This window comes from Chamaea fasciata, unplaced genomic scaffold, assembly GCF_029207755.1.
Source record: "Chamaea fasciata isolate MVZ Bird 193981 ecotype frontalis unplaced genomic scaffold, bChaFas1.0.hap1 SCAF_3, whole genome shotgun sequence".
NCBI lineage: Eukaryota > Metazoa > Chordata > Aves > Passeriformes > Sylviidae > Chamaea > Chamaea fasciata.
This window is the reverse complement of record NW_027094088.1, coordinates 7,922,012-7,948,313: the sequence shown is the minus strand read 5'-3', so window position 1 is coordinate 7,948,313 and position 26,302 is coordinate 7,922,012. Positions and strand designations below refer to the sequence as shown.

The 26,302-nt window shown below is 45.4% G+C and overlaps 1 protein-coding gene across 3 annotated transcripts in view; it reads left to right on the top strand.

Moving 5' to 3' along the window:
• BMP2 (bone morphogenetic protein 2) overlaps nucleotides 1-26,302 on the top strand; it is an 87,422-nt gene that overhangs the window by 10,711 nt on the left and 50,409 nt on the right. The window lies entirely within an intron of this gene.

The following is a 26,302-nucleotide window of genomic DNA, read 5'->3' as shown; positions in this document are numbered from 1 at the left end:
TTCTGAGGTCAGCAGCATGTAGAGGAGGATCTTCAGTAGAGGTAAGCTCTCCTGAGAGCACTGGCCATTCCCAGCGAGCAGGGGCTGCTGTGCTGGGCTCCCCTGGGCTCACCACAGCCAGGTGTGGACTCTTCCCTGCCCATCCAGGGTTTGGGTGGCCACATCCCTGCTCCCCCTTGCCAGGGAGGTGAGGCTCACATCCCCACCCGTGGGGCTCAGAGAGGAACGTGATTTGTTGTACTCTCAGCTGTGGAGGAGGAGCTCATCCACACTGTGTTTGTGTCAGACCCACTTCGCTATGCTCTTAGAAGAAGATAATTATTGAGCTATTTTATTATATGGTTATTCCTAAGTTGTTGATTTTTGGGGTGGTTTTTATTGATTTCAGAAGGCAGCTAATTGCCATGTGGCAGCTTGATGTTAATGTTTTATGAAGATCAGGAAACAAAAGTTTATGAAACAAAAGCTTTTGTATAGTAACTGCAGAATTTCAAGAACTGTTTTATACTTCCTGACAGTGCAGGTCTGGCTTAATGGTTTGTTTTTTATTGCTTAAGAGTGTAAACCTTTCTTTAGCCGATGTGTGGAAATTATATCCTCATCCCGCATTACGCATTTCTCATTGCTCATTACTCATTCCTGCTTTCATTGCTGCCATCTGTAATCAGAGCTTTACTGTTTCAACTGCATACAAAATGCTCCTATCCTTTGCACACTAAGACACTTTTCCTTAGCATTCACCCACCTTTCAAAAAAAGAAAAAGGAGGGGGGCAAAGGGGGGGAAAAAAGGGGGGGAGTGGGGGGGAACCTACTCTGTCTATATTGTTTTTCTCTGTTTTGGGTGGAGTCTGTGTTAGATTTTGGTTGCTAGATGGTTTCTGTAGTAACAAGCAGAGTAAAATCCAAGCCTGAAAAGGCTCTTTTAAAGGTGCCATATCTTGCCTGAAGTATTATTTATCTAATTATGGATATGGAATGTTTAGTTTCTCCTTTATTTGAAGGCAACCCCTTTTGGGAGGGCAGACTGCTGCTATGAGAACTTGATATGTTGTGATCTTAAAACAGGAGAACCACAAATCTTGTTCCCAGTTGCCTTAAGCAGCTGAAAATAATAACAAAAAGGCCAAAGGCATTACATGCATTTTTAAAAATTGCTACAGGCACAGACCGATTTCGTTTTTAGTCACATAGGAAAGGAACGAGAAGCTAGGTTCAGAAAGACACTTGGATTGTACATGTTAGTGCAGAAAGGAGGGTGTTGGATACAAGCAACAGTGGTTTGTTTTGTTAGACTACTGTGTACAAGGGAAAAAAAATCCCAGCTCCTTCAGAATACGACTTTGCTGTACTCCAATTTTTTTTTGTTTATTTCTCCAAAAGGGTTTTGTAGGTGTGTGAGAAAGTAGGCATACACGTGGTTATTGGTTTTGCCTTGCTTAGGCACAAAAAGAATTCCAAAAGTATTTTAAGATTACTACTTTCCTGTCTCTCCAGTACTAATCCTTCATTACCTGTATTCCTGACAGCCTTGCCTGCAACAAGCAGTAATGGTTTCCTAAGGTGGAGTTTCATTTTTTTGGAATCTAGTCACCTGTCTGTGCCCTTCAGGATTTAGCAACCTTCTGCCCATGAGCCCTGTGAAATGGTAACTTAGAAAAGCAGGTACACCGTGTTTGTCCTGGTTGCATGTCCTTTGCAGAGACAACTTTGTCTCAGCCTTCAGCAGGAATCTTAGTTTGGTCTGGGGGTATGCACCCACTGGGCCACAGCAGGGACACCCCAGAACAGCAGGGACTGTGGCTGGAACTTGCCAGAAATATGAGGGCCAGAGCTCATTTCCATCTGTATTTCCATAGTGCCGTGAAGGCACTTGGCTGGAATACCTGCCTGGGCTTATGTGGCCCTCCATAGAGCAACAGAGGCCGAGAGCTCTTGCAGCTCTCTGTACCTCTCCAGAGGCAGGGAATTTGCAGCAGACAGTCTGGTTCTTGGCTCAGGAGAGGTGGGTTTGCTCTTCACAGTGCGTTCTTGAAGGGCCTTCCGCAAAATACGCTTGGCTGCCTCCACAGAAATTAGACTAGAGCCACTGCACGAGGTGTGCAGTGGAAGGGAGCAGATCAGTGACGGCTTAGTTTGAAAAAAGGCAGGGATTTTCATTGGGGAAGTAGGGAAGGATCCCACAGCTTTTTGAAACTGAAAGTGTTAAAATCTTCGAAGGGGACTTCAGGTAGAGAGAGCAGAGCAGCGAATTCATAACATTAAGAAAGTTCAGGTTCCCACAACAGCTGGACTGAGGAAGATTTACAATTTAATGAGGCTGATAATCCCATTAGAGATTAAATTAAGAAGGTTTTTCTGGGAGATCACCAAGAAAATTATGAGTATTGTACTGTAGCTTGGCTCTTAATGCCAAGGCTGACATGTACTTCTTGCACTGCAGGACACTGTTTCATTCAGTGTGTCTCATTAAAACAAAGCCTTCAACTCCAAACACTTGTAGTGTTTCACTACAAACAGAAGCAAATTATTATTATTATTTTTTATTACTATTACTACTGCTATTATTATCATCATCATCATCTTCCTGGAAACAATATGCAGATCAAAAGATGGAAATATCAACCAAATCTGCAAATCAGCACAGCTCTACTGAGTTGGTTCTCAGACAATCCAGTTGTTTTTATTAGAGCAAATCCTCAGGAGGCAGGGTGACCACGTATAAAAAGTAATGTATTTAAGGTAACTATTCACATAACTCCTGTAGCTTGGAACTTGCACAAACCACTTTTTATGGCATCCTGCACACCCTAGTGATGGGAAAGTGTTGTATGGAATAATGACTCTGTAACCACAGACTTCAAAAGTATAGAATGTCTGTGGTGTGATGGAAATAGCTGTTTCCACATCAATAATATATTCACAGGCATATTGAAGCTTAATTGCAAGGCCAGTGGTGATGGGAGGAGGAAGGGAGAAGGGCTATCTGCCTGTGGCTGCCTCTGCTTTACAGCCAGAAACAATGATTCAATTCATGATAAACTTGAATTTGGCATTTTTTTTCTCAGGATTTATTGATAACTTCATATGGGACTTCATAGACCAAGAGAGTTATTGACTCCTAAGGAGTCAGGAAGAGAGACAGGGTTTGTATTATTTCTTATAAACATGACTCTGCCTTATTGTGTTAAATGCATCTATTTTAAGGGTAGTTCTAACACAACTTTCTCTCCTGCTTGTGTTTTCTCTCTCCCTTTGAATGAAAAACCTTTTACTTAAAACAATCTCTTGATCTCTCACTTTGAGTCCAGCTCTTTTGGTCCATTTTCATGAAGAATCCTGATTTTCTAGTTGACATCATAATGGTAGAATGAAGGCCGTTTTGATGTCACAGTCTGCTCTCGGACCAAGTCCTAATGCACATGGAATGTGTTGTCCTAGCCCTGGCACTGTAAATGAAAGGTGGGCCTAATAGCTTAAAGTGAAAAGAGGAGTGGTTTTGTTCTGCAGAACACAGGTAGTATCGTTACTCTTTTATTCCTGTTGTTCAAATGACAAATAGGTTGTCACTTTACTGCTTTCAGTGTCCGCACTTACAGCAGGATTACTTTAAATCTTCCCTTGCTGGAATCTCGTGAGGACACCATGGAGCCTGAGATCCTTAAGATGAAAATTTCCCCACGTTCTCTGGGGAGAGGCCTCAGAATGGCACCTTGAGACTCAAAGATCAGAAGGAAAAGGAATTGAAATTCTCCTTTGCTTAACCACTAGTACTTTTAAAATCCATCAACATTTTTAGTTGTTTAGGATTAGCAGTAACCCGTGTTCTCTAGATGTTATTACTGAGGGGAGGATCAAAGACTATTTGATTCATATTTCCTGGTCTGGTGATTTTTTTTTTCCTTTTGTGTTATTTTTTGTTTTGGAAATTGTTAATGGTTAACTGCTTCTTGACGTGTTGGGCAAAGAAGTCTCCCAGGTTTGTAGATGAAAAGATTTTCATCTTTGAAAATATAACTCAAATGTACCCTAGAGGGCAGAGTCATTTAGAGAGAGCTCCTGCACACCTGCTGGGTTACTGGTGCGTGCCCACTGCCAGCTCCTTGGAGTGAGGGACCAAGCCCTGGGAAAATGGTGTTGGGAGCATGGGCGGAGCCTTCTGGCTTTTGGGAACAGCAGAAAGTGGAGCAAATGGCCTGTGACTCTCCTGTGCACAGGTTCTGAGAAAAAAAACCCAACCAACAAAAACACATTAAAAAAAAAAATCAGTATCTTGCAAAGGGCTCCCTATAACCCAGCAGACCATGCTGCTGGCAGATGGCCGTTGTAGCTCAGGCCTGCTGGAGGGTCTGAGCTTATTTTGCATGTAATTTTCAAATAGAAGTAGTTTAATTTTTGTTTCATAACAAAGAAAATAATCACTGTGTTGCCCTTTTCAAGAGCTTTCTCTTGAGACCTGAGCCACTCAGGGGGTTACTGCCTGCTTTTCCATCTAAGTGATGAGCAGAGTTTGCTGTCAGGCCTTTCTCCACGAGCCTGAGTGTCTGGGAAGGATCTGGGAAGGTCTTTGCTGCTCCTCTCAATGGGAGTACTTCCTTCAGGGTTTCAGGCTCCATTCCTCTCTTCTTTACCTCATGCATCTGGGGGGAGGAGAGGGGGGAAAAAAGAAGGTCAAGTACTGGGACACTTTGAAGAGTGTGCCTTTACCAAGCTTTGGTTTTTCTCTCTTCCTGGAACTCTCATTACATGATCCTGGTTTTCTGAGCCAATTGTTAGCCCAAGGCCAAATCCTTAACCTTGGGCTAGATAACAAAAGCACAGCTGAGGTGATCTTGACTCCTTTAAAAAGGCTGTCTGCTCTTTGATGCACTCAGAATGAGACGCATAATTCATTTTAGTTCCAAAGGTTGTTCTTAGCATGGGAAATTAGCAACCTCCGTGATAAAAAGTCAGCATGTTAGGGATGTGTGTGTGTACGTGTTTTGTGTTGATCCCTGTCTTTCACTGCATTCCACGTCCTGGAGGGTGTTGGTGTGTCTGGGGGGAAGCTGAGACCAAATCCTATCTGGGCAGTTTTGCTTCATGTCTGCATCTGTTCATCCCAAGGCCTGAGGACTTTGTGCCAACGATAGGAATCAGCTTTTGGAAAATGTAGCTTTCTGACTTGCAGCTCTAAATGTAATTGGAGTGTATGCTCAGGAGAAATCGGGATCAAGGTTTATAGTGGATTTCAAAACTGGTTTGTGAAGTACAGCCCTCACCAAGGACCCCAGAGGCAGGAGTGTGGTGTCATGGAGTGCAATGTCTGGCAGTGCTGCACAGAAACTCTCCTTTGTGGTGTGGAGCTCTCTCCAACAGGTCCTTCATGAGTTTCTCCTTTGAGACAAGACTCCTCCACCATTATCCAGTTTTGCTGAAGTCTCTGTGCTGCTCTGAATAACTTCGTGGGCTTATTTTGTGCTGCAGTCTGGCAAGCCTGGTGGCAAGAAACAGCATCACTGTTGCTGTAGTGTCAAGTGGGTCAGGTCACGAAAAGTAGTGGAATTTAGAGGCAGGCTGACAGCAGTGGGGGAGGGCTTCTGCGAGTAAAACTTAACAGGAAATGCTGTTAGTCAAATACGACATCAGGAAAAAGAGTAGTGTAGCAGTGGGGCCTCCAGACCATAGACAGGAGAGACAGCAAACCACTCAGCTGTGGAGCTGGAGTTGGAAAAGTCCCGTGTTGTCCCCATGTGCTAATTCTCAAATAGCTCTTCCTGCCTCCTAAGTGTTTTGTAATGATATGTACCTTAAAGAATTTGGAGATGCCTAAATGCGCTGCTGTTTATCCTGTAGGGTAGAGATAGATAGCTTCATTATATGGCATAATGACAGGTTTCATCCCTTGGTAACCAGTTTGCATGAGGACCAGGTCTGGCCAGTATTAAATTGGAAAGCAAAGATGGCTTTGTGATTAAGGTGCTGGAGTGGGACGCTGGAAATCTGGGTTCAAGTTGTGGGTCAGCCATAAACTCTCTGTGTGACCTTGAGCAATATAATTATTCCAAGACTTCAAAGGTATCTAAACAATTTGGACACCCATTTTCCAGTCATTTTAATTAACTGGGATGCTTTGAAATGCTCAGCTTTAATCTCTCTGTGCCTAGGATTCTCATTTGTAAAGCCAGGATAATAATATTTCCTTGCGCATAAGGAGGATGTGTGCATTAGGGATTGGGAAGTGTGCAGCTGCTCGGAATGCGGCAGCTACGGAGCTTGCAAGCCTGGTGACGAGGGGAACATGTTGGGGGTTTTAAATCCAGGTGGGGGTGCCTTGTGCAGGACAAACATTCCACGTGGGCAGGAACTGGGGGACAGTTCCTTACTGTGATATATTACCTTCATTTTGGTTCATGGGGGATAAATACTACTGCAAGTAAACTGCCACCAAAATATTCGCTGAGAGCAACAGCTCGTTCCTTCAGGATTTCATTTTGCTCTATAACGACATCTTGCTGTTTCTTTAGTATTCTGTCATTCTCTAATACTGAACATTAAACTTTTACAAGACAAAGGTCGTTATTAACATTTCCATTTCTGGACTTCATAACAAGCTGTGCTCCCGCTTTAACATCACCTATGGTTCTGTCCCTTTGCCCACTGTTATGTGACTGTGTAATGAAAAGCCTGCAATCCGCACAGGCAGAGGGAAGGGTTAAAAGAGCCAAGGGAGTCTTTAATTCCTTCGTTTTCTGACTTTTGTGGGTTTAATACACAATCTTAACATTCCATTAGTAAGTGGTTGCATTTTTTTCTTTTTAACCAAAGAGATTAAAGGTTCCTTCAGATTTTGCATTTTTTCGCTACTCTTTAGTCATGTCAGTTTCGTGTGCTTGGCAGGCAGGAGGTGAAAATCTGTCCTCAGTGACCACTGGTGCTGCTCCCAGAGCTCAGTGATGGATGTCTGAGAGTCCATAGGGAACTGCTGTTCCCTAAAGAATGGCTACCAGGGTAGGGAAATATTTTCAAGCCCCTGGATCTTGGGCTCCTCACTGACCATGACCCAGTGAGTAAAGGGCTTTGTAAACTGCTTGCAAAACCCTGAAGTGTTACGTGCTGTCAGAACATCTGATCCTGCTCATTAGGAAATTAATCAATACGTCTGTGGTAAACAGATGTTGAAATAAGGTTTCATATTTAAATATGAAGGAAAGAGATGGCTGCTGCTCTCAATAGCTTCCCCTGAATCAGTTGCTTGGGTGACTTCGGTATGAATCATATCAGAGACCTTTTTACTCCTCTGTGGACAAGAAAATCTGACTCTCTCACGTTGTGTTAGAACTGGGCTAGGCTGGCAAGGGAGAAACTTGTTATCTGTCATAACTAACTCTCAAATCTGCCTGTCAAGGTATGTTTTTCCCCTTGAAATTTGGGGTTTAAAGCAACTATGAACCAGAGTTTCCTCAATATGCTTGTGGGGTAGGTGAGCAACTATTTCTCAGTTTTATTCTAAATTCTGTATTCTGAGCATCCTGGACATTGAATGGCAAAATTCACTCTAAAACGTCACTGACATAAGATAGTGAAAATTCTGGTTGTAGTTGTCGCTGAAAACTGACAACCAAGAGTTGTAAAGGATTTGGAGTGATAACTGCTATTTCCAAAGATTTTCCTATTACTTGGATTTAGTTTTTTACTGAAAGTGAGCTGGTGAGAAATACTGTCAAATTATTGCTTCATATGTGTGCAAGCAAATATAATCTCTGAATATTTTGCAGAATAACAACTGCTTTAGGATTAGTCAGCTAAACATTTTCGGATAGCCTCACCTCCTAGAACATGGTTATTTCTGTTTGGTAGGTGCACAGTTTAGAAACAAAAGTCAACAAAACAGGAAAAGATCAGGTCTACATATGTACCAAAAGTTAGATAAAGAAAACTGCCTTTGTATTTTCCAGGGAAAAATAATGCAATGAATTGACTGAAAAACATAAAGAGCTAAATATGGCAATGACTTTTCTTTTAGTGGCCTGATTCAGCAAAACTTTCATGTTCTTATTAACTATTTTGTACTCTTGGCCCATGAAAAAATTTTGGACAGAACTTAATGTAGTACATTGTTACAGACTCTGATATCTGCCTGATTTTTATCAAAGTTCATGAACCTTTTGAGCAGCGACCCCCCTCATGCCCCTGGGGTTCTGGAGAGGGATTTATGGTTTCATGTGCAAAACAGTGTGAAACTTGGCACTTTCACATGGCCTGAACTCTGACAGCTCCAGGAGCTCTAAGTGAGCTCAAACCAGCTCAAGAGCAAAGTAAAGCTTTATTGAAACTTGCTGGAACTTGGACCAAATTCCACTTTACAAAATCTGGCTCTTAATGTCCTGTCATTGCCTTATCATTGACCTGGAGGAAATCCATCCTGCGTGGCTGTTGTGAAGATAAATTCAGGAACATTTCTCAGGTGCTCCAGTGAGGATGGTGACAGTGGTGGTGTTGGAGCAGGGGTGCTCAGAACGGAGGTCGGCGACCCAGAGATGTGAATGTCTAAAGAGTTGGTGCATGGATAGGACAAGTCCTGAGCTCCTTCCTGCTGAGGAGCCAGGGCAGGCCAGTCATTGGGGCTGTCTGGCAGGGTGAGTCACAGTCAAATCAGACACTCCTTTACATCACCAGGCTCTTTCAGGGCCTGTGCAAACTGCAAGCTCCAGCTCATACTGAGGGCCAGGTTTGCCTCATGCTAACGCTCCTTTCGTTTTGGTTGGGTGATTGTGAGGGGAATTCAGCTAAAGGTCAAAAAACCTACTTGTCCCCTGATTTATAAACCACAGAGATGCAGCCAGTATCCAGGTTCATTAAAATACAGCATCAGGCTCCTAAAGTTATTAATCTACCGTTTGGCAAGTCTTGTCATTTTTAAAAGAATTTAAATCCCTGGCAGTCATTGGAACTGAGTGATGCTGGGGATTGGGCCCACAAGGTACAGAAATATTTTTTCCTTTACTCATTTCCTAGCCTTGCCCTCTGGACTGTCTGGCTTTGGAGCTTTCGTCACTCAGGTGGGTCATGTTATGCCTCTTCTTACCAGGTCCTGAAATGAGCCAGTGTTGCTCACCTGAACTGGCTGTCAGTGAACACTTCTGTGTTGCATTGCTGGTATTTCTACACTGTTTAAAGTACTCCAGGGGTCATCCACAGGTGGATTTGTCAAAATGGACCTTTTTCAAAGGGGCTTGTGGTTGTTGCATTTACACGGTGTGGATTTGAGCTGTGATCCTACGGCATGCTTCTGATGACAGGCACCTCGGCCTATAAAGTCCCGATAGGAATATTCTGCTGTTAACTCACGCAAAAGGCTGGTTAGCAAGACGTGGGTTTGTTTTTCTGATCATAGGCTAAACCCTTCAGGAGAACATGAAACTCCCCACATCTGCTGGGAGGGGCAGTGTGATGGGGATAAGCAGTTTGGGAGATGTACGGAATACATGAGGGACAACATTTTGGTACTGGTGCTGGACAAAGTTGACTGGTGGAAGCTGGACCTGCTGCTCCTGAGTAAGGAAGAACTGTTTTGGGAATGCTTGGCTGCAGTGTCATGACATGGCAGGTTAAGAACCTGAGGGAAGTGAGAAAAGCAAGTAATATGACAATCACTTGAAATTTCAAGCATGTGGACTTCGGCTTGTTCAAGGAACTGGTAAGCAGAATCTCCTGGGAGTCTGCCCTGGAGGGCAGAGAGACCCATGAAAGTTGCTTGATCTTCAAGGACAGCCTCCTCAAAGCAGCAGAACAGTCCATCCTGATGTTCAGGATGCTGAGCAGGTATAGCAGGAGGCCAGCGTGACTGAACGGGGAACTCCTGACTGATTTCAAATGCAAAAAGGAACAGTATGGAGGTGAAAGCAGAGGCAAGCAACCAAAGAGGAACACAGAAATATTGCCTGGGCATGCAGGAACAGAGTTAGGAAAGTTGAAGTTCAGCTGGAGCTGGTGAGGCTTTTGGAGTGTAAGCAGGTTATTTCTACATGCAACGCAGTGGAGACCAAGGAAGATGTGGACCCTCTTCTGACTGAGCCAGCTGATGAAAATTATGGGAAAAAGCTCAAGTGTTCAATGTTTTGTCTTGGTTCTCATGAACAAGGCCTACTTCCAGCTCTCTATGCATAGTGGCAGAGTGTGATGGAGAAGGTGGTATGTGCATTAAAGAATTAAAGATCTCGTAGATAAATGAGGTACTGTGAGCTCATGGGGTCAGTCAGGATGGTCAGAGACTGCTGAGGGCTGAGACTGTTAACATTTTCTTTGGTTGACCCTGATGAGGCACAGAGCATCCTTAGGGAGTCTGCAGGGGACACCAGTACAGGACAAGTGGTTGGTGAGCTGGAAAGAGGAACCATCAGAGAAGTGAGCTGGGAAGTGAATGCCGGGTCCTACACCTGGCACAGAAACACCCTGTGCAGGTGTGGGGGCAACATTTCTTCACCTGGGGAGCTGGGAGTCCTGATGGACCCCACATCCAATGTGTCATCCACTCCTGCATGAATGAAAGCCAATTCTTGCTGGATTGCCTGGCCTGACTGTTCCCCTCGGCTCTTGCTCATTAGGATGCCACTGGAGCACTGCATCCAGTTTGGAACTCTGGTGGAAGTACATTGTTTTGTTCTTTTCTTTGTTTTTCTTCTCCCCAAAATCATCAAAAATGTGTGTGCAGATGTGCTGAAGTATGCCGATCTGGGTGTCACATACTTGCTCAAACTGTCTAATATCAATGAAATAATGTAGAGACTGATCATTTATTTCTGGCAGGGTTTTTTTCCTCGTAAATAGCAGTTTTGAATGAGTCCTAGCAATGGGTTAAAAAGGATATCTGCGTGTACCCAAGAGACCTGAAAGCTAGATTTGACCTGAACTTCCACAAGGAAAATTATTCAGTGCAGGATAGGAAATAATTTCGGTAAAAAAATAAAATACTTAAATTTTTTTGCAGAAATATTGTGGCATGGACAGGAAGATAATACAAGGACATCTCTGACCAGTTAAAATATTTTAGAAAGCAAAGTATTTGGCAGCCACTGGCACCTGCTGAAATACAAGCCCATGCTGGAGTATCAGGCTTCTGCTGAAATATGTACTGAGCGTATTTTTATGCTTTAAATATGACTTCCCATCCTGGTATTTGCAGGTGCATTGTACTAAAGCGAACACAATCATTTTGTTAATTGCAGTTCAAGCTCATTAGGGAACTATAAAGGCAGAAGAATGAATGTAACCGTGCATTAAATGGTAAATGATTTTGGGGTGGGAAGCAGTCAGGTGTGTTGCCCTAGGCTATGATTTTCCCCGAATTAACATACATAGCAAAGAAAGAAAGAATGAGGCGGGTGGGAAGAAAGAAAGGCCACAGGTCACCAAAGAAAGCTCCCAAACTCCAGTGGTGCTGAAGGGAAACATCGGCTGCACAAGTCTGCCTGGGACTGGCTTGGACCAGCACAGGTTTGGTATTGGTTTTTGGTTCATTCCAACCAAAAAAGGTGAAATCCAAACACCTCAGCGTTGTTCACATAGTGAATGTGTAACTGAGCTCTAGAAGGTCACACCACAGCCTGTGAGACCTGTGGGATGGGCAGCGTTCATGGCTTGTATTGCAAGCCCATCTTGAAGCAGTGTGTGCTTGAGCAAGCAGCCAACATGTCCTTCAGAGCATTCATGGAAGGTTTGTAAACTCAAAAATGTGTTTATTGCAAAGCTTGGTTGCTTGCATTCCCTGCTGGACTCTTGAGCCAGCAGGGATCCATGGAATTCCAGATGGTTGGACAAGCACCTTTTTCTGCCTCAGAATAATAATCACTGAGCAAAATGAAGACCTTGGCCAGCACTTCAGATCTGAGTAGCAACCCTGAGTGTCTCAGTGGTTGGGTCTCTAGATGGACACGGCTCCAAGAGTAATTTCTTTGGCTGGCTGTAATTTGGGTCTTCTGGAAAACCAGGCTCATTTCTGTTGCCTCTTCTCTTCTGTTTTGCCTTTGCTTGAAGTGGAAATGCTTGTTTTGAACAAGGAGGAAGATGCTGGGAGAACTGAATGCAGAACTGAATGAGAATTGTCCTGTGGAATGATTTCAACTGATACTGATAGGGGTTATTTTATGTAGTAACCCCTATTTTTTTTTCTTTGCTCTTGTCTGTTTCCCAAAAGCATTTCCATTTTATGCTGCTCTAGTGATCTCTGTAAGTAGTCTCCAAAGGCAAAAGTTTTGTGACTTTCAGAATATGTCTGTAATAGCTGAATGGCAGTTGAGGTGCAAATGACCTGAGAAAACTTTCAGAGAAAGAGCTGTTTTCTGTCTAGTCCTAAAAAATTCCTTTGATAGAAAAGAGAGAGAGAAATACCATGATTTATTAATGCTTCTGTCTGGTAAAACAATATATTCCTTAGCCAGTGTTTAATCATATTGGGTTCAATTTCTTTGTTCTTTGTTTCCCAAAGAGAAAACAGACTTCTGTGGACAGTCTTTGCTCCAAGCTTGAACATGGCAGTGAAAAGCAATTAGTCCAAATTAGCAAAAGTGTGTATAATAGTCACTGATTTTATAATTATTCACAAAAATAATTGCACTCTAAATCCCAAAAAGTGTACATAATGTACAGGAGGATTAGTTTTTTTTTTTTCTCCTCCCTCTCATGTAGCTGATGCTGTGTAGGGTCGGGAAGAGCTTCTGGAATGGACTTGGTTGAATCTTTTCCAGCAAAGCCTCTGTTCTTTGAAGTCCCAGCTTTGGCAGCTGCAGCCAGCTTGACTGTCCAACATGAGACCAGTAAAACCAGACTTTGCTGGTAGACCCGGTCTCCGTGGTGGCTTCCTTTTGAAGAACCAAATATGGACAGTTAATTTGCTTTTGGAGGTACATCGTATGTAATGAGATGGATATTTGTTCCTAACAGCTTAAACACAGAGGTGTGTTCTCTTTTCTGCTGTGTCTCTTCCCAATTAATTCACTTGCAGCTTTTCTTAGCACATTTGTTGTTTGCCTGTTATGTGGAGTTGGTCTGCAGAGGCAGTGTAGGCAACTTTGTGAGTCTAAAATGAAAGTTCTCAGCTTGAGGTAGACAGATGGTGAGCTGCTCAGCCCCGTGAGGGAAAAGTAAGAATAAAAAACCTTCTTGCCTGACAGCTGATCAAAAGTCCTAACATTAAAATATCAACCGTGCCTATGGCTAGACTGGTCCAAAAGTCACCTTTATTAGTGGCATATAGACAAATATAGTAGAGATACTTTTGTAAATATTATAGGAAGGAATTTCAGCCTTAGTGGGGTTTTCTGTTATTGTGGTGGGTGGATCTGAAATCTAAAACTTCCAGGCATTTGCTGTAAACTGGGACAAACCCTTCTCTTCACAATGTGCAAGTTTCAGTGGCAGAGCTTCTGCGTGTGTGTGTGTGGCATGTGGCTGATGTGGGACTGACACCACCAGCTTTTTGGGAAAAGGAAGAAAGTAGTTTTTCTTGCCTTGAAACAGTGAGATATCTGCCAATTTGAGCAGCTCTAGCACCACCGTGCTGCTGAGATTTGGCAGCAGAGTGACTTTCACTTTGCTTTGCTGCCAAACTCGGCCACTTAATGAACATTTCAAACCTCTCCCCTTGCACGTGCTCGGCTGGTGTTTGAGGGGAAAACCTGGGAGCCCTGGGCTTTGCAGAGCCGGCTGGGGCTTCTCCCAGCTGTGGGGCGGCTGCTCTCCCACAGCCCCCACCCAGGATGGGTCTGTCCCTCGGGGAGATGGAGGGGAGCGCGCTGAGAGGGGATTTGCTCTGTAATTGCAGCTGTATTTCCAGGAGGGGAGTGATCCCGGGAACGCCTGCATGATCTCCGTCTGTGCTCTCAGGAGGGGGGTGAGTGTTTGCAGAGCTTCTCTTGTCCCTCGATGCACAGATACATAGAGAGCAGAGGAGAAACGAGAGCGCAAGGCTTATGTATTTTGGGGAGGCGGCATAGAAAAGTTTGCGTTCAACATGTTTCCTTCCAGAATCCTGAAGTGGAGCTGGCGTTTTTCCCTTCTGCAAAGGTCTCAGACAAAGCTCCTCAGCTCCCTCTTGTCTGCACAGCAAAAGGCACCGTGCTGTCCTTCACACAGGTCCTGTGTTCGCTTCAACTACTGGAGCGACTTCAGCAACTCCAAGGGTCCCAGCCCTGCTGGAATTTGCTTCCAGCTGTTCAGTGGAGGTTTTTTGTAGCTTTATTTTGATTTTTTTTTTTTTTTAAGTCAAGGACATCACACACATGTGTGCAAACTGTATTTAAAAACATTTAGGATATACCAAAATTATCTTGCAACTTTAATTCTCTTCCCAGCTCTACTCCCATTTTCTGTGCTATGAGACAGCCTTTAATTAGACCACTACAATTACAGACCTGCTTGGGGAATGAATCAGGGTTGTGTGGTAAAAGACACCATTGTCCAAGGATGTCTACCCCATTTCTGGCAGGAGTGGAAAGATGAATGGTGAGTGAGGTGGGGGTTTGTGGAAAGAAGAAAAAGTATTAAAGGCTGTTCGGATGTTCACTAGGGAATTAGCACTTTCAGTGCTTCTGCCAGTGATTCCAGGCTAGTTACTTAAACCAAACTCTGCATGGGTGGTCACTAATTTAAGTATTCCTCATATTCTGGGTATCTGACTTGAGACCCAGGGTACCAACCTGAAAACCTGGGCAGTTGCAGGAGAAGCTCAGGAGACCTGCAGTGTAGAAAATAATCATTGTAAAGCTCTGAAAAATTAAAAATCTTCGGCATGCCTGATTGCACTGTCCCCATAGCCATGAGTGCTTCAGCTTCCCTTTTCCTTCTTTGCTTCCCAGTCTGTGAAACTGGGGAAAGCTCATCCTTTCCCTATGCTGGGAAACAGCAAAGATAAATTCGTATCTGTGCCGTGGCACACAAAGGCACCGCTGCTCTGCCCCTGGGCTGAGCCCTGGGTGCCCAAGGGGGTCAGGGAGCACACGGGGTGCGCTGGGGCTCGTCCCACCAGGTCCACATGGCTTTGGAGGGTCGGAGCAGCCCCTTTCTCTCCCTGGCCCAGCCCGGGACAAGCACCCCGCCGGGAAAATGGGAGTGCGCTGTCTCATGCACATGCATGAGGAGAGGGAGAACGGCTCCGTTTACCGTAATTCTGCCTTTTTCCCACTTTCGAGTGCTTGGCTTTGCAGGAACATTAAGTCGTCTTTATCTGTCTGAGTAGCAAACATCCCCATACACCCCCCAGCAAAAAAATACTTTCCTAATGGTCCTTTGAGGCAGAACGCCGTGCCTTACTGCCTTGTTATTAGGAAGAAATCTCGGAGGCACAAATGTTGATCTTTTGCTGCACAGCAGTTTATGGCAGGATAAAAGGTTTCTGAAAATAGGTTTGATTTAAATAAAACAAACTCTCTCCACTTTAATTTTTCATGTGTGAACGCTTCAGAGAGCGCTTCTGTAAACGTCATTACAGCACATGCCATTGCGTGCCAAATTAGAAGTTTCAGGGGCTTTGAAATTAGGCATCTGTTATCTCTTGCCTGGGGTTTACTCAATGAAAACAAGAATTCAAAACGCGAATGCGCGCAATCTTTACAAAAATACTGATGTTTACAGCTTGACCTTTACTTTCTAGTGTTTAACTAACGGCTAAATATTTGAAATTATGCTTTGGCTTATAAATGTTTATCATCTAAAAGGGATGACACCAGAGTTCTTGCAAAAATAAGAGTTCCTTGGAATAATGTGACTGAAAAGAGTTCCACAGTAAGGGGAAGAAAGGGAAATGATTGGGACTTTCTGGGCAGGTCTCCTTGTCATGCCAGCAACCCTCTTTTTCTGGGGGTGGCAACACAATTCCCCACTGCCTGGCCCTGTGCTGTTCCTGTCTCCAGGTAAAATCCGGGGCCCTGGGGGAGGCCCCAAAGGCCATCCTGCAAAGCTGGTGGCAGTGCTGGGCCGGGTAAGAGCTGCAGTGGTGTGAGCCAAGGGGCAAGTTCATCCCACAGCGTGAGCCTTGTGAAAGCTGTCTTGCAATAGTGGGGCTGTTCCTGCAGCTGTGCAGGAAAACCTGCTGGGTTTTGTCCTGGATTTCTACAGAATTATGTAGGAGGCTGTAACAGGTGGAATTTCTGATCAATGTTTTAGAGAAGCTGGAAGCAGGAGAGGATGGGGTCAGAAACAATGTCAGAAGGGCCACAAGGAGCTATCACGTAGCTCCTCGTTTTCACTTTTTCTCCCTTGCCACACAGTATCCTGCTTTTCCAGTTTTCTAAGTACCCGAAGCTGTAGTCATTCTCTGTAGGGGATGCTGGGGCTGTCCCTTAGCTAGAAAGTGGCTTTTTTTCACTGTGCCTTTTCCACAGGTGCAGGAAGTCAGCATGAATTCAGTTCAGGAAAGGTGGCTCAAGGAGCCATTCCTGCATCTCTTTTTCTCTGCTGATGTAAACATGTAAAGATATTTACATCATCTTTACACCTCTGCTGTTTGTGAGAACAACTCTGGCTCAGTCTTTCATGGGTTTCTTTTATCAATTCTGTTTATTGATGAGCTTATTGCTTGATTTCTTCCCCTTCTTGTACTGTTTTTTCACTTGGCTGAAGAAAAAACTCTTCTTCCCTTTCTCTTTGCATGTACTATTCCATTTCTTTTTCCCCGAATTTGGCAAGTGCATAAAACGTGAAGCAGGTTGATAAGCCTTCTGCCAATGTCTCCAGCATTAGATACGATTCATTGACCCAACCTTGAGGAGATGTAAAAGTCCAATAAAACCTATTCAAGATGTTGTTTTGGAAGGCGTGCAGGAATAGGGAGCGAGAGGTCCTTCAGCATGTCATACCTTCCCTTCCTCTCCAGGAACAGGGCTGATAAGTTCTGCTTCCTGTCTGCCTTTGAAGATGTTTTTCAGTATATTAAGTAGTGCAGATATTCTTATGTTGATGGTTTTGCAGGCCTGGTGGTAAGGAAGACTGCCCCCACCTCTGTCCTGTCCTCCTCCCTGCGTAAGCTTACCCTGCAAGGCAAGAGCAACATGTGTGAAACACAACCTTTTCCATCCACAGGGCATTTTTTACCTGTGGAATAGACAGAGTTGCAAACACATTTTGTTAGGTTGCACACTAGTCCAATTTCCTGATAGAGGCAAAGCTGCTCATTAGTTCATATGAACTGGAGAGCAACAAAAAAAAATCCTCAGAGGTATCACATTAGATTCTAATCTCAGTTACAAGAGATGTGTGACTCCAGTGGTTTTGGGTAAGCTATTCCTAATGGGTCACTAAGAGCAGGATGTAGCCCACCTTGGTTTAGAAGTATTTATTCCTGGTTCACTTATTCACAGATAATGACAATGCTGTTTTGTCTGAGCGCTGGAGGTGACCTATGGATGTGCCAGCTGGAATCATCTGGTCACAGGAAAAGCAGAGATTCTCAGATTTAGGACAGGCTTGCAGGCTGTTAGACTGGACATACATATTTATTTAAATTATTCACTATTGGTTAGCAAAGAACTTTTTTTTTTTTCAATTGGTTTGAAACAATTTGTCTCCCAGGTTGGGGGGGTCAGAATTTGGATTCAGATTTTGCTGAGAGAACTGCTTGACATGATCCATCTTGCTCTGTGTCTGGTATTTTGGGGTGCTTCAGCTATTTTCCCTCTGCTTTCAACATTGTGGTTTCTAAATACTTCTTCCTTTCAATGGCCAGTGGCAGATGAATTCCTTTTTCTCTCCTATGAACTAAGAGATGGAGCAAAGGCAAAGTGCAGCTGCTGGAATATCAGTGTTTCTATCAAAGTTATGTACCCTCTGTTAGGACAGCTTTCAAAGTCCAATGAGTGTTTATGTGGAACAGTTGAATTTATTAGCTTAGCGTCTGAATGGTGCCATTATTTTTTTTTTTTCATGCAACTTTCCAGTACTTCTTTCCACTTTACCCACTTTTCCAACCAGGCCATTGTGCAGTGTTATCTCTGAAAGCACTGTCAGATAACACTGGACAATCACTGGTACAGTACAGACTTTGGGTGGTTAATTAACCACTCCTCTATCAGTATGGCTGTGACAAGGGAACTTGTCCTAATGGGGTGACTGGTAGGAAGCTGACTGCTTCCCTCAGCAAATGCTGCGTTTGTGTTTTCATCTGCATGTTTTGGGTCAGATTTTGGTACATGCACACTGATTTTACTGCCATTCTGATGTGTCTCATGTGTATCTCTCAGGTTTGTAGGTATTGCCTGGTAACCTGGATGGCAGCCTTTCACCATGCAGTAGGAAAAAAAAAAAAAGAGAAATAAAAGAAAGGGAAAAAAACCTCCTTAACCCACTAAAACCCTAAAACACACACACAACCACCCCCCCCACCCCCATTCCATTAGAACATTTGGATTAAATGCCAGTGGAGGGTCCAATGCAGAGCAAACATTTCCTCTCAAGTTTCTAAGCTGTGTGCTGGGCAAAGTGAACATCCCAAGGGCAGAGCGCAGGCCCTGCCCTCCAAGGTCAGGGCTGTGTGGCTGGTGCCAAGCTGTGTGGTGAAGATCCCACCGGTGACAGGAACAACACACAGTTTTACTGAAATGTAAACTTTTCTGGTTTTTCTGGGCTTTTGTCGTACCTGCATTGTACTTGCATCTCTGCTGTGAGAGAGGATCAGGTCTCTTAAAAGAGGGACCTGCCCTGTGAGGATGCTCCATGTGTTTTCTGTCCTTCTGTGACCTTTCCATAGGTTTTGGGTGAAAGACAACCTGCGTGGTGCCTATTTCCCATCCTGATTGGGGAACAACCTTCATCAAACACACTTTAACCCCCAAGATTTCAGTTGTCAACCAGAGCTTTATTAAACAGAATTATAAGCTATTTTAACTGCCATCACTAACACAGACAACGACCACATTTAAACCCGAGGGTCTACTGTTAAGTTTTACCCTTAAAACTTTTGTGAGGAGTCCGTGCCTAACATCACTTTGGTCGCCTGGCCCCTACATCCACCACGCCCCTCTTTTTTTCCACATTTCTAGTTTGCTGTTGCGCTCCCCTCGTTTTGTACAGGACTGTAACGGTGTGAGCCCCGTAGCTCCGCTCGCAGGTGAGTGCTGCTCTCTCGGTTGCTCTGCCGGGGTGCCAGACTGTTCCTGGGAGCAGGGAGATGCTGTCTCAGCCGGTGGAGAGGCTGCACCGTCTCTCAGCGCCTTCCCTGTTGCTGGGGATTGGAAAAACTGCTTGCTCTGGGAGCAGATGGCCACCTCTCCACCCATCCTCTCAGGTATGGGGAGGCAGCCAAAACCCAGCTTAAAAGAGCAAAGCGTAACCTGTTCAAAGGAGAACAGAAAGGAACATTTTTTTTTCAAACAGCTTAATGAAGCACTTGTTAAGGACTGCCAGGGACAGATTTCCATTCTACACAGGATATTCATTAGGAAAGTAAACACCCTCCAGCACCATTTGAAGGAACAAAGCAAGCTTGCATTTTCTAACGAGGTGTTAATTTAATGAAGGAGGGGACTGGCAGAGGAGCAGGAGGCAGCTACGAGCGACTGCCGCCTTTTCCCGGGAGGAGGGGGCGGCTGTGCCGTCCTGCCTCGCCGGGCGGTGGAGGACGGCGGGAGCCGGGCACCTCACACGGGCAGGGACGGCCCCGGGCGAGGAGCTGGCAGATGTGGAGCTCAAAGCGGGGCTCCCCAGAGCCAAGAGTCTCAGCTGAGCGACCAGGTCCCCTCAAGGCGATGGTTTCAGGGTAGCCTTGTGGGCACTTTTTTCGCGGGTACCAAGACTGATGGGATGTATCTGCAGGGGCAGCTTCCACTTCGCTGCCCCTGGGCAGGAGCCCAGAAACCCATTTGAGTGGGAGCCATGCTCCTGCTCTGTGCCCTGCTCCAAGGCCTGGAGTCTTGAGATGTCCAAAGTCTGCTCTCAGGGTCCCTGATGCTTACTGTCACCCCAGGGCAGGGTAAAGTAGCAGATACTCAGGTGTCAAAAGAGCCAGATATTTATTTGTTTCACAAGGAAGCGAATCCTGCGGAGGTTTTCACATTTTTTCTCTTTAAAATGAATCAAAACATTCTGACTAATTTCCTTTCTGTGGGAAATTGTCTTTCTGAAGCTGATCCCACAAACAGACACGAAATGTCACAGCTTCTTGCAAAATAGATGCACGGCAGGTCAGCCACCTCTGCTCTGGTTAAGATATCCATGGATTTGTGACTCACTGTCCAGAAGGAGCTGGTGCAGGGCTGAGGTGTGTTCAGCAGCAGGTCCTCCCAAGTGAGGCACAGCTCCGAGGTCACTCATAGCAAAGGGGGATGGAGCGTCCCAGCTGGCTTTTCTGGAGAGGTGAGAAACACCCGGAACGCTTTGCCCTGCTACAGCTGGGGGATGAAGGTAATGTGTGTGCTCCCAGGATGAGCCAGGTGCCACCGAGGGAGGGCTGGGGGGTGAGGGCGAGTTTTTCTGCATCTCATGCCAGGATTTTAGCCTCAAGCTTATCCCTTGTTTTCATACATGTGTGTAATTCCTACCAGGGAATTGCTTCCAGGGCATCCAACCAGCGCAGTTGTTCCCCGTGGGGACAAGGCCAAGGCAACCTGCCCTCCCAGCTTTGGAAGAATGGGAATGCCTGTGGAGCTTGGCTGGGGATGAGGTTTAGGAATTGGAGGGAAAGCACATGACATGAGGCCAAATCTCATTTAATATCCTATCCTGGTTTTTGATCAGAGCATACAGCACGTGGGAGAGGAGAGCAGAAATAAGGCCGCATGAGAAATTCTGGCCATGAACCCAGTCATCGGGAACACTGGCACAAATGAGGTCATTTCTCGTGTTTATATTTCTGCATGCATTGTACAATCCTGTTCCTCCTCCTTGTGTCACTGAGATGTGAAGGGAATTTCCTGCACACGCATGGCATTGTTGTTGCAGGGCTTTTGTGAGCATAAACCACTTCAAGCAGCGAGAAGGAACAATACTCTGTTCTGACGGCAAAAACACAAAGTTGGGAAAACTCCCACTCCCTCAAATCATTTTCCTTCTGGCCGCTTGATGAATATTTTATTTGAAGATTAGGACGAGAAGTGGCCGCATTTAGCAGCTGCTGACTCGTTCCAGCGCTCTCAGGATGCTGAGGTCGCTCTCCAGCGCTGTAAATCAGCCCGGCCGAGCTGTGGCAGCTGGCGAGGGGGCTTGTGGGGAGCCCACTCCTTTCCCAGTGCATTGCAGCTTTTCTGTCAGACCTAAAAGCAAAAAAGCACGTTGGAAGGGGGAGTGTTCACCTTGCAGTCTCTCACCTTCAGGTGTGGTTCACTCGCCACAGTGGGACAAGTTGGAAGTAAGTGTCTCCTTAGGCTTTGTGATCCCGTGAAATAGGAATGTTTGTATTTCTTTGGCTACTGGATTAAAAATGCTGGTTTGCACTGGGAGTCGAGGGTGGTGGGACATGTTCAGTCACGGGGTCCTTGTCAGTGGGCCAGGATTGGAGTGATGCAAAATGACTCAATATTCCACCAGAGTCCAATTAAAAGCAGATGTACAAATGGAGATCATCTCCTGCCCACCCCTTCATCCTGCCCCCGGCCTCAGCTCTGACGCTGTGGCTCAGGGCAGCAGAACTTTCCTGAGGGTGAGCTATAAGGCCATTCCCGAGCTGTCTCCCAAGCCCCAGGCTAGAGGGGAGCTGAGGCTTGGGGAGAGAAAGCCACCCCTGAGAGCAGCCCCGAGGCTGCTGCGATGGGCAGAGCTCCCCTTGCCCTCCACTCCCATGCAGCACATCCAGAACCCAACTACGCTGATGTCCCACCCGGGCAGCGCAGCTACCACCAGTGAGGGGACGGGCATGGGGCAGTGCCACCATCCAGCAGCCAGACCTGAGGGAAATGGTGGTGTCCCTGACACTGCAGTAACACCCCTCTTCCAAAATTACACTTGGAAGAGGCTTCAGAGGGCAAAAAAACAACAGAGAAAGAAAAAAGAAAAAAAAACCTGAACAAAAAGCCAACCCTTGTGTAAACCCCAGGGCTGGAGGAATAAAAGTGCCAGAAAACATTTATATTGGGCTCCCCTGATATCAACACAGATGAAATGGATCCCCATGCTTCCCTCCAAACCACAGGCTCTAAAGTGGATTCCAAATCCCATCCCCACTTTAATTTAAGGGCCTCCCAATTAGACCATTGGATGCCTTTCAAAGCTTTGTATAAATTGGAGATTATGCATCCAGCAGCAGAGGTTTGTCTCCTCTTGGAGCAGCCGCCGGCCACAGTGCGCTGCCCAGCCTGCCGCAGGTTCTGGAAGGGAAATTCAGGGGCCAAACGTGGTGTCCATGTGGCCCTTGGAGGGCAGCTCCAGCCCTGCTGCCTCAGGACAGGTTTCTGCTCCAGCCATTTGGTGTCAGAAATCCCTCAGTGCTTCTGGGGGATGCAAGTGGCAGGGCTGTGGGAGTGAGATGTTCTCCAGTGCACTGACTGCAGTGGAAAAATCTCAGGAGAAGGGAAAAAAAGTCCTTTTGAGTTGATTTGAAATGTTCTTGCTGTTCTCCCTCTTCCCTCCTCCCCCAAACCAGCAATCAAAAAAAAAAACAAACCCCTAAAAAAAAACCTCATTACAGAATATGGCACAAATCCAAATAGTTTTGGTCATGCTGTATTTTTCCCGGTTGATTTTAAAGACTTGTTGTTGTTGTTGTTGCCCAGAACAAGGATCCTCCTGTATTTTCATAAGAAATAATACAGTCCTAGGTAGTGGAATCTTTCAGTGGGAGAAGGAAGAACCAGAGTTTTTTTCATTCCTGTATGAACCCCAAATGTTTCCTCTTGTGCCATGGCATCCCCTCTCCTATCTGCCTCTGCTCCAGGGGCTGCTCCTACTCCTGGAGTTTGTGGGTGATTGTTATCTCCAGGACCGAGCTGCCCCATGTGTGAAGGGGACACAGGGAGATGTCCCTGTGGAATGCGAGGGAAGAGAGCTGTGGGCACAGCCACCTTCCTGCAAGCGCTGCAGGGGGGCCCAGTGCATGACTCCTTTTCCTAAGGGTCCTACAGGATGGCTGGAAAAGGTCTCCTTAAGGTGGCAGGTGATGTTGGGTGGCTGCTGTGGCCTTGCATTTCTCCTGTTGCTCCCCAGTCCTGCATTCCCCATCCTGTGCAGCTGCTGGACTGTCAGATCCGAACAGACTCTGGGTCCTGTCCCAGTCTGCTTGGAGATCAGGAGCTGCCACTCAGAGTACTTTGGACTTCCAAAGAAATGAACCAAACCAGCTGGAGATAGATCATTTTATTGACCTGCATATTGATGGAAGTGTGATTGTTGTCCTAACTGTAATTATCTGCCACCAGGCTGCTGAGCCCAAACTCAATCTCACTGGGCCAGCTCATTGCACTGGCACTAACTGGCTTCAATGAGTGGATTAATTTAATAATCAATGATTAAATGAGCAAGAGGTAGGCAAGTCATTTACTTGGGCTTTTCCACATCAGTTTAGGTCTGGACTTCCTGAGGAGCTGGAGCTGCAGAGTCCTGAGCCTGGGTCTGTCACTCAGCAGATTCCTCACTTTTTGGACCAGCTGATGGGTGCCAAATACAGGATTTAATTTTTTTTTTCATCTCTTTAAAGTCATTTTTCATGGTTAAATGCCCTATTTGGCATAGTTCAAATTAGGACAGTCTTTGTTTTTGGCAGAGGAGTGGAGCACTTGCAGGATGGCTAATTTGCTGCTACCACTAATGCCAACTGCTTCAAACTGTGGAGCCTTGAGTGAGGCATGTAGGGCCTGACTGAACTTTAAGTTATTTTTTTCTCATGCACAGGAATGTCCCATTTTTATCAGTCTTCCCTTGAAACATGAGAATTCTTAAAAAAAAAAAAAAAAAGCAGGCAGGAAAAAATAATTGCAAAACCCAAAGGATAAATTTGTGTCTCTTTTAATGCAAAAACCACAACGTCACCATTAAACTGTCAAATTATCCTCTGTTTAATTTCTATATAAAATTTAAAACTTTCTGCAGACAGCCAATAAACCTCAAGGTGATAGGACTTGTTTCTGCTTCCATTGAAGTTGGTGGCAAACCTCCCATTTATTTTGGTGTGTAGGATCAAACCCCCAGCACATAAATAATCCAGCACTGAAGGTGCTCTATGATTCTTCTGTCCATATCTCTCTCTTCCTCCCTGAAAACTTCTGAGGCTGGGCCCAACATTGATCTCATGCACAGGCTGGGAGAATCTTTATTTCTTTCTTTCCTTTTTTTTTCCCCCCCCCCTTCTCTTCTTTGTGGGTTTTGATCTCTCCCTTTGAAATGGAAGCAGATTCCCTGCAGGGTGCTCTGTGATCATTTGCTGGGTGTAGTCGCATGCTTTCACTTCTTGCTGTAGGTGAAATGGCTCATGTGCAAGGATATTAACTCTCTGCTAGGCAGGAGCAACATGCTGCATTCCTTCTGTTTTCCTGGATGCTTAACAGAGAAGGCAGCTTCCCCCCAGCCCCAGAAAGCCTCACTGTGTGCCTGGGGTGGTGCAGAGCTGTGGGAGTGCAAGATGTGTGAGAGGAGACATTTTAGGGAGACCCAGGTCTTGGACAGACCCACGTGTACAGTTAGCCTGTGATAGCTGTGCTAAATAGGAAGATATCACCTCTTCCTGTAAATTCATGCCCAATCTAATGCTTGTTGTCAATTATGATCTGCTGCTGTAGGAGAAAATGTAATTTCCCCTTGGTTTCACTGGAATGAAGTAGCTGGAGAGGGAAGCTGAGGAGGGAAATTACGGTGATGGGTAAGTGTCGGGAGAGAAAAAAAAAAAAGTCTGTTTTAACAGGAGAGCTCTGGTTAGGCCTAGCCCAGAGAGGTATGTAAGAATGTGCTTGTGATTTGCTTCCAACAACATTTTTAAGCCTATACTTAACTATAAGCATGAGTATCTCATTGCTTAAGGTTAAGCACGTGCTGAAATACTCATCTGGAGGTAAGCCCTGGCTGGCAGAGCTGGAAGAAACAGAGATCACATAATCAACCTCCGAAGCAAGAGCCTAATCCTACCCAGTCAGCTATTCCGGGGGAGTTTCCAGGAAGGCAAAGAGGTTGCAGAAGGTGGATCTGCATCTCTGATCTTACAAATTTCCTGGCAGGTGCAAAAGCGACTGCACTGAACAATACCAGAGGTGTTTGCAGGATTGGCCTAAGGCTTTGTCTGCAGTAGCAGATGAGGTTAACAGGCTATTTAAAACAAACAAAGAGCCCCACCTCCCTCCAAAAATTTCAGAAAGATGGCCCCTGTGGTTGTGGTGTGATTTAAAAAAAAGATTTAAGCTCTGAAACTCTTCCTATAGCTCTAGAAAAAAATATCAGTCTTTCCTCCTTTTCCCCAGTCAGTTTTGTAAATTCATATCCTGAAGTCACACCGGTATTATGGAGTCAGTCTGGGCATCTCTTCTTACACCCTCATATCTTGGATTTTCTTATTATTATTAAAAAAAAAACAAACCCAGATTATGCTAAGCAGTTCTTTTTTAAATGATGTTTATTTTTTAAGTGGAATTTTTAACAGGAAATTTTCCAAATAATTGCGCTTAAAGAATGTGTGTGTGTACATGTAATGGGGTAAACTATGCTCTTTACTCCTGAAAAAATACATGTGCACACACATGCACAAAATAACAAGGAAGAAAGAGAAAGGAAAGGCATTTGCTTAGGGATATGGAATGCAAAACTGGCTTTATTTTACGCCTTTGGAGAATGTTACAACATCAATGAATGTGGTGCCATCTCTTACCATCTGTGAAATACAGGATCATGTATATAGCAAGCAGAGAGGCAAACACAAAAGGAGAGAACGCCAGGCCAGGGTGGGTGCGCTGCCGCAGGGGCTGAGGTGGCCACGCTCTGCTGGGGGCACAGGGAGGGGCTTTGGGCACTCCAGGCTCCATCCAAACTGGGCTGAAGGTCCTGTTTTCACTGCTTCTGGCAAAGGCACTGTTGATGCAGCCCCTGGATTTCTTCTGTCTAGTGGAGACGTGGGGGAGGTGATTGAAGCGTTTCCAGGCGTTCCTGGCTCCAGAGAATGCTCGGGAGGGTTTTTGGTGTGCCGGTGGTTTGTGCTCTGCGCTCAGGGTCTGTCAGCAGCCCCTGGTCTGTCCTGCAGCACCACACCCCTGGGACAGCTGAGACAGCCTGGCTGCCCCACAGGGACAGCAGGATCCCTCCCATCACCCGAGGCTTTGCTGCCAAAGTGTCGGGTGCCTCTAGGAATGCCCTCTGCAGCCACTGCTTCAGCCTCTGATTTAGCTGGATTCACTGGAGAAAAGGTCTGGTTCTCAAACCCCAACGACA